Raw genomic sequence first — 12,722 nt, forward strand, 5'->3', positions numbered from 1 at the left:
AACAGACTGAAAATAACGTATTTATGCAAATCTTCGTAGCAGCCCCATTCACAGCAGTGAGAGGTCCAAATGACTGCAGAGAAGGAACAAATCATATAGGAATAGCATTTGGCCAGAAAGGGAAACAAAATGCCTATAAATGCTACAGTGTTGATGAATGCATTGTTATTTAAAAGAAGCTGAAAGTCACTTATTAGATGATTCCAATTATGAACTATCCAGATTAGTAAACCTTCAGAAACAGAAGGCTGAGGAGGAGGAGGAGGGAGTCCACCACTACTTAGTGAGTGTGGACTTTAATTTGGGGGTCATAAAAATGTTTGAAAATGGCCACAGGAAAGCAGCCACAGTTGTATGGTGTGGGTGTGTTAGCTGACATTGAGCTATTTATTTTAAAATGGTTAATAGCATGCCATGTAAATTTCATTTCAATAAAGACGAACAATGGAAACCTTGCTTAGTATTTATGAGTCAGAGGAGAATGCTTGTGGAAACTTGAACATCGATAGCCTTTGATTTCAAGTGGGGTGGGGGATTTAAATGACCTGACATGATTCATAGGCAGGTCACTCTATTCCTGTGTACACTGTATTCAGCAAATGAGAGGTTCTTAGTTTCGAAGTGGATGGTTCTAGAAGCCTTACCCCAACAATGAAAGTTCTTGGTGGGCATTGTTGGGGAAAAAACTATGCATTGCCAATGTGTTTGACTCACGGTTGGCTGAAATTGAAAATGTGGAAGCCATAGACAGAGAGCTGGCTACAGGCCATCTTCTAGAGATTAGAATTATTCATGGCCACATGAAGGCATGTGAGTGTGCACGGCAAGACCTGTGTAGTCCATTTAGTCCCAAGGGCCTCAAACCTCATTGCTCCTGAACCACTCAGATATGAGAATCCAGGTTCCACCAGGGTAGAAAATGCTTTTGTGGGAGACACACCTGCCCAGATTCATTCATTCAAGGTAAGTATTTGTATCATGAAGAATCACTCACTAGAATCTCAAATTATCCAAAAAAAAAAAAAAAAAAAAAAAATTGATAACCTGCAGTAATGTGTTAGGTGAAAAGGGAAGAGTCACAAATCTCTGCCCTGTTTGGTTTTCCCTGGCTCTGCCAGCGGTGGGGAACATTTTAGTACAAGGCTGACTCAGAAGTGTTGATAGGTTTGCTGGTTGCATGCCTTGTGGTCAGTTTGAAACTGTAGCACTATTATAAAAATGCACATCAACTTCTATTTGACACAAGAAGAGTTGCAGCCTAGCAAAAATAACCTGATGGCCAGGCTAAGAGCAAGGACTGAGCTGCATGCACTTGGGCTTTGGGGTCCCCACTTTTCTCTCGTTATTCCATTGTATTTCTTTTATGATTTTCAAATCATTTACAAGAGGAATAGCATAAGTTGGACAACTTCATGGGATAGCCCTAAATAGCAAGGGGCACACCTAATTAGCCCAGGACACACCTAATTAACGTGGACCACACAGGCAGGTCCTGCCAGGCTGGTTGGATCTTTAGACACACTAGGGCTCCTTCATTAAAACATGTCTGTGAGTGTCAATATTGATCCTCCTGTCTTGCTTCTAATTACAGTTCCGTCTGAATTCCAATCACCACAGCCTATTGGCTTAGCGAGCTTGGTTCCTTTTGTAATTTTCTGTGCTGCCAAGCAGTTAAGAATTTTCTCAGCATACTTTATCACTAGTGAATTGATAATGACAAATTGGATTATTGCTCTTTGCTGTCCCCGAGTCATCCTGCCATTTTGGATCAGTGTGTGTGGTGTCTGATGGTGGAGCACTGGTTTGCTGTGGAGCAGGGTGCAGGATGCAGCTTCTCAACTAAGGTTGGGTAAAAAGTTTAAAGGTAGTAAAGACACTTAAAAAAGAAAATCATGACCCTGAGAGTAGAACCCTGGGACTTCCCGGCAGCAGGTGAGTTACCACTGAGGGACATCCCCAGCTCTCAAGAGATTGTTGTTACTACTAAGGAAGACTGTCTTTCACCTTGTTTTAAAAATAACAAGATTCAGGAAGAAAATCAGAATATATTTTTCTCCAATTTCATCAATTCTATGAAAGTAATCAAGTAATCTCTTTAGTAGTAGTGTTTGGCATCTAGTTTCACTACCTGTTATACCAGAGATAAATTCAAAGACTTAAAATCCAACAAAATATTGACAAGTACCATACAAGCAAACTGAAAAGACTGTGGCTGTGGCTGCCCCGGCAGGAAGGACAATGTCGAAAGACGATAACTGTGTCCTGACATGATAGCAGGGTGCTAGAGCCGTGGTCCCAACAGATTTGAAGTGTCTCCTGAAATCCCATGCTAGGAGATGGGAAAGCCTGGTGCCAGCCAGAAGGGGAACCTCCTTGTCTCACGGAAGGAATCTCACACAGTTCTGACAAGCTGTCAGAGCTGCTTCCAGAGAGATCGTCAAGTGGAGACAGTGATGAATGGGACCACACCAGGGCTGCACAATTCTACATACATACCTCTGCCCAATATTTCACTTAAACTTCACATCGGGACCCCAGAGATGGATTTGGGTGCATTATTATCTGCTGTAATAAAATACCCCTTTGTCCCTGTCAGAAAAGGGACAAAGTGTTTCTTTTATTTCACAGTCAGAGGGTACAGTAGGTCACAGTGGGAAGCCTTGGTGGTGGGATCTGGAGGTCACACTGCATCTGCAGTCAGGAAGCAGAGAGCAGCAGATGTGGTTGTCAACTCCCTCTCTTCCTTTTTACCTGTGCCAGTCATGGTGGTCTTCCCACCTCAGTTAACCTAGTCTGGATAACTTTCACAGACCTACTCAGAAGGCTTGTCTAATTTCCAGAGCATCTTACAGGCATGCCCAGGGGCTGATCTTCTACTCAGTCCTAGAGTCTGTCAAACCTACAGTAAGTATTCACTGAAAGTCTCTGGCCACATTGAACCACCTTCCTCTATGGAAGTGGAACCTTCAGGGTTCTTTGGACAGTCAGTCGGATGGTGTTTCTCTGCGGCACAGATGAAGGAGAGTTTTGTTAAAGTGGACACAGGTGTGAAAGGCTAAGGCCGACTAGTGAAGGAACGTTTTGCTGAAGCAGACACGGAAAAGATGATGTTCTGCTAAGGCAGGCACGTGAAAGGATACGTGATGAAGGGTTCTTTACAAACAACACAAATGTATTGGTCTGCCTAACATTGTGTGGTTGAGCTGCATTTGTCGGGACTCCATAGAGAGAAGCACACCAAAACACTTCTGGTGGTGTGCTGCAGTTTGTTACCGCTTTCAAGGACTCGGGCTGATTGGATGCATGTGCTGAGGTGAGGCACGTGGAGGACACATGTTTGGAGGGTCTAAATAGGACTCCACAGAGTGACAGAGACAGAGCTTGGCTTGCTGCTACAGCTATGGGTCTCGTGTCTTCACTAATCTTCACTTCCCTAATAGAGGCACAGCCAAGAACTTCTCCTGGTGTCCCTAAGGGTCCCTCCTGCTGACTCAAGCAGAAGCTGAGGCCTGGCTAGATCATGTCACCACTGTCACTAACCCAACTCTACCAAACTGGACTGCTGGTATATCCATGAGATGTTTCGTGAGATGTTTGCGAGCGGATTGAGCTGCTGCTGTCTGCTATTCTGTGAACTGTGAACTGAACTGCTGATTTCTAAACAACACAGACAGGAGTTGCTCCAAAGAATCTTTCTAAAGAGGTCCACTTCCCCATATCCTTTCTTTCCCATTACCTCTGGTGGACAGTGGGTTACAAGGAAGGTTAAAGCATTTAACAACCATCATTAAAAATAGGAATTGAAAAACTTTAATTTATACTTTAATATACATATATATTATACACATATATATATATATATATATATATATATGTGTGTATATATATATATCAAGACCAGGTAGCTAAATCTAGCTTGTTAGGGTTGCCAGAGTCCAGGCTCTCACAAGAACCATGCCTGAAACCAAGTAACAATAGCAGGCCTGTAGAGGTGGGCTTGGGAGTTCTGCTTCTAACTCCAGCTTCAGGGATGCAGAGGCAGGAAGATCAGGAGCCCAGGCCCGCCTGTCATACATAGTAATATCCTGTCTGGAAAATGAAAAAGAAAAAAGAAAGAGAAAATAAGAGAGAAGCCTGGGGAGGGGGTAACATCCGAACCTACAAAGAACTTCACTTTTCTTATCTAGAGATTAAACATTACCTCCTGTCTCAAACCAACCTTAACTTTTAGTAGATTGGATCCTCTGTATGTTGTATTATACTAATCCATTCCTTTACCATTAAAGAATTTAAGGTTTTCATTTGCACGTTCTTCTCCTATTTCATCAGAATGCCCAAGAGAACAAATTTATCATCCATCAATACATACAATTGGGTACACACGTACTGGGTGCTTCCTACACGATACTCCTAAAGCTGAGCGCTTCCCACATGCTCCCCCACACCCCAGAGCACTCAGTGCTCACCTTCTGTCTATCGCTGGCCTTGGAAACATGCAGTGTGATTACTGAGCAGACATTCAGTAGCTGGTTGCCAAGTAATCAAATAGCCGAGTGTGTGGAAAGCTCAGTGGATGAATAGGCTCTATTGTGTGAGGTAGAAAAGGCACCGTTTTACAGGGCAGTTTCAGTTCCCCGATTTACAAACAGAACAGTCAGCACAGAAAAGTCACGTTAGGAAGAAGTGGGGAGTTGGCATTCTGCAGGGCAACACAGCCACGCAGTTTCTAGAAAGCCAGCGGAGAACAGAGGAACCGGGCCGGCCAGCATCTTTAAAGGAACTGTGGGAGATGGCAGACCTGGTCTGGTTCCTTCTAGGTATGAGCTCTGAACTCATCTGAGAAATCAGAAGATGGTGATGCCTGAGTCAGGCTGACTCCCAGGTTTCTGCTGCTAACGGCCTGGAGGTGTGGGACAGTGCCTCCCCTTATTGCATAATGTTTGCTGAGGAAGACAGGCAGCATAACCTTTCTCTCTTGTGGTAGTCTATCCCACTGCGTGAGTAATATGTCAGACTCTCCAGCTGTGCAGATCACTTTTGACAGTGGGAAGTACTTTTCCCAGGGCTGGCAGGGCCAGCATCAGCCTGAACTTGCCATTAGCAGCTTGCTTCCAAAGGGGTCCCCGGTTGCCTCGGACAATTCCTAGGATCTCACATATGGGACCTAACCTCATTACACTCTCTGGCCTAGCTTCCTTAGCAGCTGGGATTCCCTTGGTTAGGTTTGGCACAAAGAAGCCATCAGTCTTGACTATGTTCCCTACCAAGTCGCTTTCCCATTCTGCACAGCTAGTGCAATCCCTTGCCTGCCTGGCCACATCACCTCACTGTCAGGTGACCAACGTCACATGTAATTTCACAGAGATAACAGACACCATTAGCCTTTTCCCTCCTTCCCTTCCCAGATCACACCTGCATTTTCTTGTTCTCTGGTGTCCTTATATTTCAGAAAATGAGATTATCTGTCACTGTATTACAAATTGGTTCCCAATTTAACAACCTGAAGGGGGTGTGACTAGAGAGATAACACAGTGGATAAGAGCACTTGCTGCTCTTTCAAAGGACTGGAGTTAAGTTCCCAGCACCCATCTTGTGCATGTGCTCTGTACCTCTAACTCCAGAGGATACAGTGTCCTCTTATGGCTTCTATGGGTATCCACTCACATTCACACACTTACACACACACACACACACACACACACAAAATAAATATTTTTTAAAGATTTATTTATTTAATGTATATGAGTGTACACTGTAGCTGTACAAATAGTTGTGAGCTTTCATCTGGTTGTTGGGAATTGACTTTTAGGACCTCTGCTTGCTCTGGCCAGCCCTTTTGCTCCGGTAGATCCCGCTTGCTCAGTCCCTGATCTCTCCAGCCCAAAGATGTATTTATTATTATAAATATGTACACTGTAGCTTCTTCAGACGCACCAGAAGAGAGTGCTCTTCTTTTTCAGGGCTAATTCCTTACCTGTGAGCCTGCACCCATCCTTCCTTCCAGGACTTAGTTCATTAATGATGATCCCTTAGTCTCTCAATAGTGAGCCCTGTTCATGAAGCATGCACCATGTTTTCCTATTTTATGTGGCTAATCTCAACTCTATAACAACTCTATATTTGGGGCAAGAATGGCCCAAAAGCTTAAGGTGTTCAATGTCATATAAGTAGTAAAAGTTTCTATTTAAACTCAGTCCTAGCTAGGCATGAAGCACAGATCTGTCTTCCCACATTTGGGAGACTGAGGCAGTAGGATCATCAAGTGCCTGGGGCCAGCCCTGGTGAGGGTCAGGTCCCACAGAGGAGATGATACGGAGTAGGTGAGGGCTGGATGAATCAGGCGTGAGGGTTGGGGGTGGATCTTGCATTCTGACTGACTGGCAGTCAGTGTTTATTGTGTTTATTTATGCAGAACTCAGTAGGCAGATATAGATTCATGTTCCAAAATATAGAACATATCATTTCTGTCCCCGGACATGTGTTTTGACTTCCTCTTGGTCATAAGTTTAGTCATTATTGATAAACCATGACCAAACAGAGTTACCTTTTACAATAATTTTCCCGCATCAACTCCATAATCCAGTTTTTAAGAATCTAGAAGCATATTTTGCCAAAGCATGACAGCTTTGTTTTTTTTTTTTTTCAGGGTATCTCTTGCAGTTTCAAGGGCACACTAGACAGAAAGAAAATCTCCAAGCCAGCCTAGGCAGATTGTCATGTCACAAGAAGTATATTTATTATTAATCATAATGGTCAGAGTGTTAATTGTCACTAGGTCCAAGAAAAAGCCTTCAGGCTAAAGCTTCTGTAATAATTATCTAATCTCTGCCAGGTACAATGTTTATATGTTTGTGGAATTTATTTACATGTCTAATCTTGGTATTCTTTTGTTTCTTGGTCATACTACACCGCAGTGGCCTTGCATGAGCTAACTTTTCTAAGAAAAGGAGGTCTTAATAATTCACTTTTTATCATTTATCCACACCATTCTTTGTCCATCAATATAAGCCCCTGTGTAGGGCAGAGATAACTCCAGCCAATCTAACGTTGTTGCTGATCTTTTCCTCTACCATATGTGGCCCCCAATCTTATATGACACGTGATCACCTGAGTGTAGAGTAGAAAGCCTCCGCAAAAATGCCTGCTGTAGGGCATTTCCTTAATTATTGATTGATGGGGCCCAACCCACTATGGGTGATGCCATCCCTGGGATGGTGGTCCTGGGTCCTAGAGGAAAGCAGGCTGAGGAAGTCATGGGGAGCAGCCCAGTAAACAGCAGCCCTCCATGGCCTCTGCATGAGCTCCCGTTTTCAGGTTCCTGCCCTGTTTAGTTCCCACTCTGCCTGACTTCAATGAAGGACTACCATGTGGAAGCGTGAGGTGAATAAGTCCTTTCCTCCCCAACTAGCTTTTGGTCCTGGTGTTTCATCACAGTCATTGTAACCTTGACTAAGACAACCCCTGTGGAAGGTTCTAGCAACTCCACTTAGTCCTCTCCCTTCCTCCTCCACAACAATCCTGAGAAGGCAGGATGGACGGCATCCTGATGAGTCAGCATTTTGTCTTGCATGCCCCTGGGTAATGTACCTTCTACCATCCTCCTTTCTGCCTTCATCTTTCCTCTTCATCGCATCTTTCCTGTGTATCCTACAGGTACCACAATTCTGTACAGTCCACACCTGAACCCCCTTCTAAATTAGTCTCCCCATCTCCCCACCCCCACCTTTCATGTTGGCATCAACTTTGCAAAGAGTGTTTCAGAGAGTCTAAAGCACCATCAGCACTCACATATGAAGGATGTCCATCATATAAAGATACCACTGGCTTGGTTACTGTTCTAAGAGATACCACGGCCAAAGCAACTCATGAAAGGAAGCATTTAGGTGGGGGCTTGCTTATAGTCTCAGAGGGTAAGTCCATGATCATCATCGCAGGGAACATGGCAGCAGGTGGGCAGGCATGGTGCTGAAGCAGTAGCTGAGAGCTCACATCTTACTGGTAATTTGGATGTAGGGAGACAGCAAGACTGGGCCTGGTATGGGCTTTTGAAACCCCAAAGCTCACCAACTCCCCCATCGACAAACCTTCCCCAACAAGGCCACACCTCCCAAACATTCCTAAAACAGTTTCATCAACTGAAGGCCAAGTGTTCAAATATAAGAACCTGTGGAAGCCATTCTCATTCAGACAAGCCAGCCACCAAAGAAGCAAAGCAGTTATAAAAGTAAACACCCAGTAGTGAGCAATGGACGTCTGTGTGGGGCCTGCAGAGGTGGCTCAGTTGGTTGAAGTGTCTGCCGCACAAACATAAGGACCTGCTCAGATCCCCTTACTCTGAGGATAGCTCAGATTCAGGCAGGATAGCAACACATTCCTGGTTTTGTGTTTTGGATGCAGTTATCATCCACTGGACACTGGCTTGAGATAAAGCACTGAACATCATTTAAGCAGCAGGACATCAGACCTCTGAGGAGTTTTCACACTGGGCTGCGCCATAAATACAATTTTAAAAGCCATTTGGACCTGCTTTGCATTCAGCATCCTAATTAGTCAGTACCTAGCTGGAGGACAAGTCTAGTGTCTCCCCTCCCCAAACCCCCATCCCCGCGCCTGGCATTCCCATAATTCTCCCGAGGCTTCTGTAACTTGCAGGACTAGCATGGTTGCAGGCTACAGTTTAAGAGAAACAAACATTAAATCACTTGTGTGACTTAATGTCTCTGTCTTAGTCAGGGTTTCTATTCCTGTACAAACATCATGACCAAGAAGCAAGTTGGGGAGGAAAGGGTTTATTCAGCTTACTTCCACATTGCTGTTTATCACAAAGGAAGTCAGGACTGGAACTCAAGCAGGTCAGGAAGCAGGAGCTGATGCAGAGGCCATGGAGGGATGTTCCTTACTGGCTTGCTTCCCCTGGCTTGCTCAGCCTGCTCTCTTATAGAACCCAAGACTTCCAGCCCAGGGATGGCACCACCCACAATTGAGAAAATGCCCCACAGCTGGGTCTCATGGAGGCACTTCCCCAACTGAAGCTCCCTTCTCTGTGATAACTCCAGCCTGTGTCAAGTTGGTACACAAAACCAGACAGTACAGTCTCCTAGGCAAAAATATCTTCAAATCCCTCGTAATATCGATTCTATTACTTTGCTTTCTATATTCAGCTGTCACCTCATCTGAAGCCACAGAAGCTAGGAGGCAACAGACCATGCAACCAGGGTGTTTAGAACCTTCCCTAGCTCTTGGTGGCCTACATTCTACTTTCTGCTTCTATGAACTTGACCACTTTAAATACCTCATATGCCTTAGTTGGGGTTTCTTTCTTTTTTAAAAAAAGATTTATTTATTTACTTATTTATTTATTTTATATATGAGTACACTGTAGCAGTCTTCAGACACTCCAGAAGAGGGCATCGGATCTCATTACAGATGGTTGTGAGCCACCATGTGGTTGCTGGGAATTGAACTCAGGACCTCTGGAAGAACAGTCAGTGCTCTTAACCACTGAGCCATCTCCCCAGCCCTTAGTTGGGGTTTCTATTGCTTTGATGAAACACCGGAATCAAAAGCAACTTGGGGAGGAAAGGGTTTATATTGCTCATACTTCCAGGTCATACCCCATCACAGAGGGAAGCCAAAACAGGAACGCAGTCAGGGCAGAAACCTGGGGACAGGAGCTGATGCGCAGGCCTTGCAGAAGTCCTGCTTACAGGGGGGCCCTTCATGTTCAACCTGCTGTCTTATTGAACCCAAGACTGCCAGCTCTGGGGTAGCTCCACCTACAGGGAGCTGGCCCTCTCATCTCAATCACTAAGAGATTGACCCACAGGCTTGCCCACAGCCTGATCTCATGGAGGCATTTTCTCAACTGAGGGTCCCTCTTCTCGGATGACTCTAGCTTGTGTCAACTTGACATTAAACTAGCCAGCACACCATGTAAATGAAATTATGTGATGATTGTCTTTTTGTATGTAATTTATGTCACTAGGCATATGTCCTCAAGGCTCTTTCTCTGTATTTGTATAACAATATCCACTTTCTTTTTAATGTCTGAATAATAATCCACTTGGCACATAAGCCATGTTCTTCAGCTGGGAAGGCACACTTGAATGCTGCCACCTGCTGGCTCTTGTGACTAGAGCTTCTATTAAGTAGGGAGCTGTGTTAGGCACAACCTCAGATTAAGGTGGACAAGCTACACTGCACGAGATCCAAGCAAGCTGTGTAGACTGCAAGCCACTCCCACCCACGCCTCTCCCCTGGCATTCTCAGGATGGAGCGAGTCCACCTTCCAGAGCTCCTACTTAGTACTTTGCTTTTCTCCTTGACCCCAAGTCAGCAGCCCACATTTCAGCAAAGGGCATGGGGCCAGCCCCATCTCAGGTCCCAGCAGTCCTCTCCACTCTCAAGAGCCCTGTGTGGCTTTGCTGGACAGAGGGCTTGGGGCAGGGCTGTCTCTACTAAAAGAAAACACTAGACAAATGATGCTTGACATTTGCAGAATGGGAGGCAGTTGCTCCATGTTAGACTCCACGTGTTACTGTTGTTTTTTGTTGTGAATAACATATAAAGTGCACAAAACTTAAGTTTGCAGTGAGTACATTTGTATGTACAGCTGTGTAACCACCATTCCAAAAAGCTTAGGGAAACTTTCAAAACCTCACCAAGCTTCTTCACACCCTTTTCTCCTGCTCTCTCGCATCTTCCCCCACCTTCAACCTGCCTTCTATACTGCCTTCTATCACTGTAGGTAAGCACATTTTTAGATGCTGTCCTGAAAGCCCTGTAGACAGCTGGATGATGTTTAGTCACTATCTGAAGCACTGTAAGATAGGAAACCAGAGGTAAGCTCGTTGTAACAAAACATACAAGGAAACATGCCAAAAGACCGCGGGAAGATCTGGGTTATGTAAAGTGGGAGTATCCAGAGCTCCAGGCCAATCTGAGCTACACAGCTAGACCTTGTATCAAAAACCAAACAACGGTGGCAGCAACAAAGGGGGAGAATGTGCGACACATGGAGTGTGGTAAGAGAGTTCCTGGCATGCCAGAGGCCCTAGATCCAACTCCTAGTGCTGCCCAAATAAGCCGTACCGGGATGGGCCTTTCTCCAAGCCTCTTCTCCTTTCATCTCTTCCCTAGCCTAGGAGCATCTATTAGAGCCAGTCAAGCTGAACCATGTTAGACACCATTATTTCCACTAGGGGGCAGCACTGCACTAGCAAGCATGAGCGCTCTCGCCTCCCACAGCTTTCCTTCCCCGCTTTACGTCTCTGTTTAAAGAATTGGCAGACACCTGGTTTGCACGGGTTGTTGCTCGCTTGTTTTAGTTTGTTTTGTTTTTTTAGGATGCGGCTCTTTCAGCCCTTATCCGTCTATAGTATCCCAACATCTCCTGAAGATGAAGTCTGAGCTCTTGGACCATGTGGATCATGGATCTGTCTTTCTAGAAAGTGACAGAACTTCTGTTCCTTCTCATCTGTGGACTACCTCAGAGTTTGAGAATAAGCAATTTGGGGTGAATCCGATCGATGCCACTTACTGGTTAGGAGACTAGCTCATTAGGCTCTCGACGCCTCAAATCTTTCATCTGCAAAGCCAGTGGCCCCTATGGCGTGGGTTGTGGATGAAATGAGTCCACCACAGACTCTACCACACGGATATGCCAAGCCAAAGTCAGTTCTTGGGGAGCAGCTGGCTAATAGGCTCTGTTGGTCTCCAGGCTTCTCCTGTTCTCTGGCCAAGAATAAACGTTACATTTTTAGTGCTCATTCTAATAACCATATTATAACCATAGGCAGAGAGAGGGAAAAAGAGAATGGTAGTTATTTCCTGTGACAGAATGAGAAGCAATTTAAAATTTCCTCATCTTCCCAATTCTCTCCAGCATGCATTGGTCTTGTTTTGTATTGCTGGAGATCGAGGGGCATGCTCTAGCACTGAGCCACTCGGACAACCACTAAGCATAGACGAATGCCGTGAAACAAAGAAACCATGAAATATAGTAATAACTTGTTGATCTCAACTCTTGGCAATTTCCCTAAACATCCAAATGCTTTCACCCTTGTTCAGGGAGTAGCCAAAGCTGAGTGGAAGCCTAGCTATTTTAGGATCTTTAAACACTAAACATGTCCCTTGATACATAGTAGATAGTCAGTATTCATTTCTAAAGAGATTTACGGAGGTAGCAGCTTCCTCGGATCTTAGTGTATTTTCTCAAGTTTTCTCTTCCCTTACCTTCCTCTAAGGAGTGATCTTGCTAAGGAGTTAAGTGAGCCCTCTCCCTGCTGAATTCCTCCTGGCTGGTTTTGGGCAGGTTTGGGGGAGTCCTTCACCAGAGTGCCCCAAACTCCTGACAGGGAGAATTTAAGTGGGTTCTTGAGTTGAGGTCAGATCTTTTCAGCAGCTAAGTGAGAACACAATGCCAAGGACCACCAAGGTGGCACAAGACAATGATATACGGCAATCCAAGAGCATCTCATGAAGTGGAAGGATGGTAGTTCTCTGTGAGCCTTCAGTGATCTTTCCTGGGGGTGATGTGAGCAGCCGTCTAACCCTGCGAGTAGGCCTCATCTTTGCCTCTGCCTTGGGAGTTTCTCTGTGGCTCCTATGGCTCCCAAGCTGCTGCCATCTTCAATGCACTCCTCCTGAGCCCTCCCTCTCCTCCTGAGCCCCCTCCCTCTCCTCCTGAGCCCCCTCCCTCTCCTCCTGAGCCTTCTCTCTCC

The 12,722-nt window shown here is 45.2% G+C and overlaps 1 long non-coding RNA gene across 1 annotated transcript in view; it reads left to right on the plus strand.

Moving 5' to 3' along the window:
* The first annotated feature begins 715 nt into the window (after nucleotides 1–715).
* The window catches only part of LOC116098125, a 29,916-nt gene continuing 17,909 nt past the window's right edge, over nucleotides 716–12,722 (plus strand). The window contains exon 1 of the long non-coding RNA XR_004121719.1: nucleotides 716–963. This is a non-coding gene — a long non-coding RNA (uncharacterized LOC116098125). The remainder of the gene's footprint in view (nucleotides 964–12,722) is intronic.

The sequence above is a fragment of the Mastomys coucha genome, unplaced genomic scaffold, assembly GCF_008632895.1.
Source record: "Mastomys coucha isolate ucsf_1 unplaced genomic scaffold, UCSF_Mcou_1 pScaffold20, whole genome shotgun sequence".
In the NCBI taxonomy this organism is placed as follows: domain Eukaryota; kingdom Metazoa; phylum Chordata; class Mammalia; order Rodentia; family Muridae; genus Mastomys; species Mastomys coucha.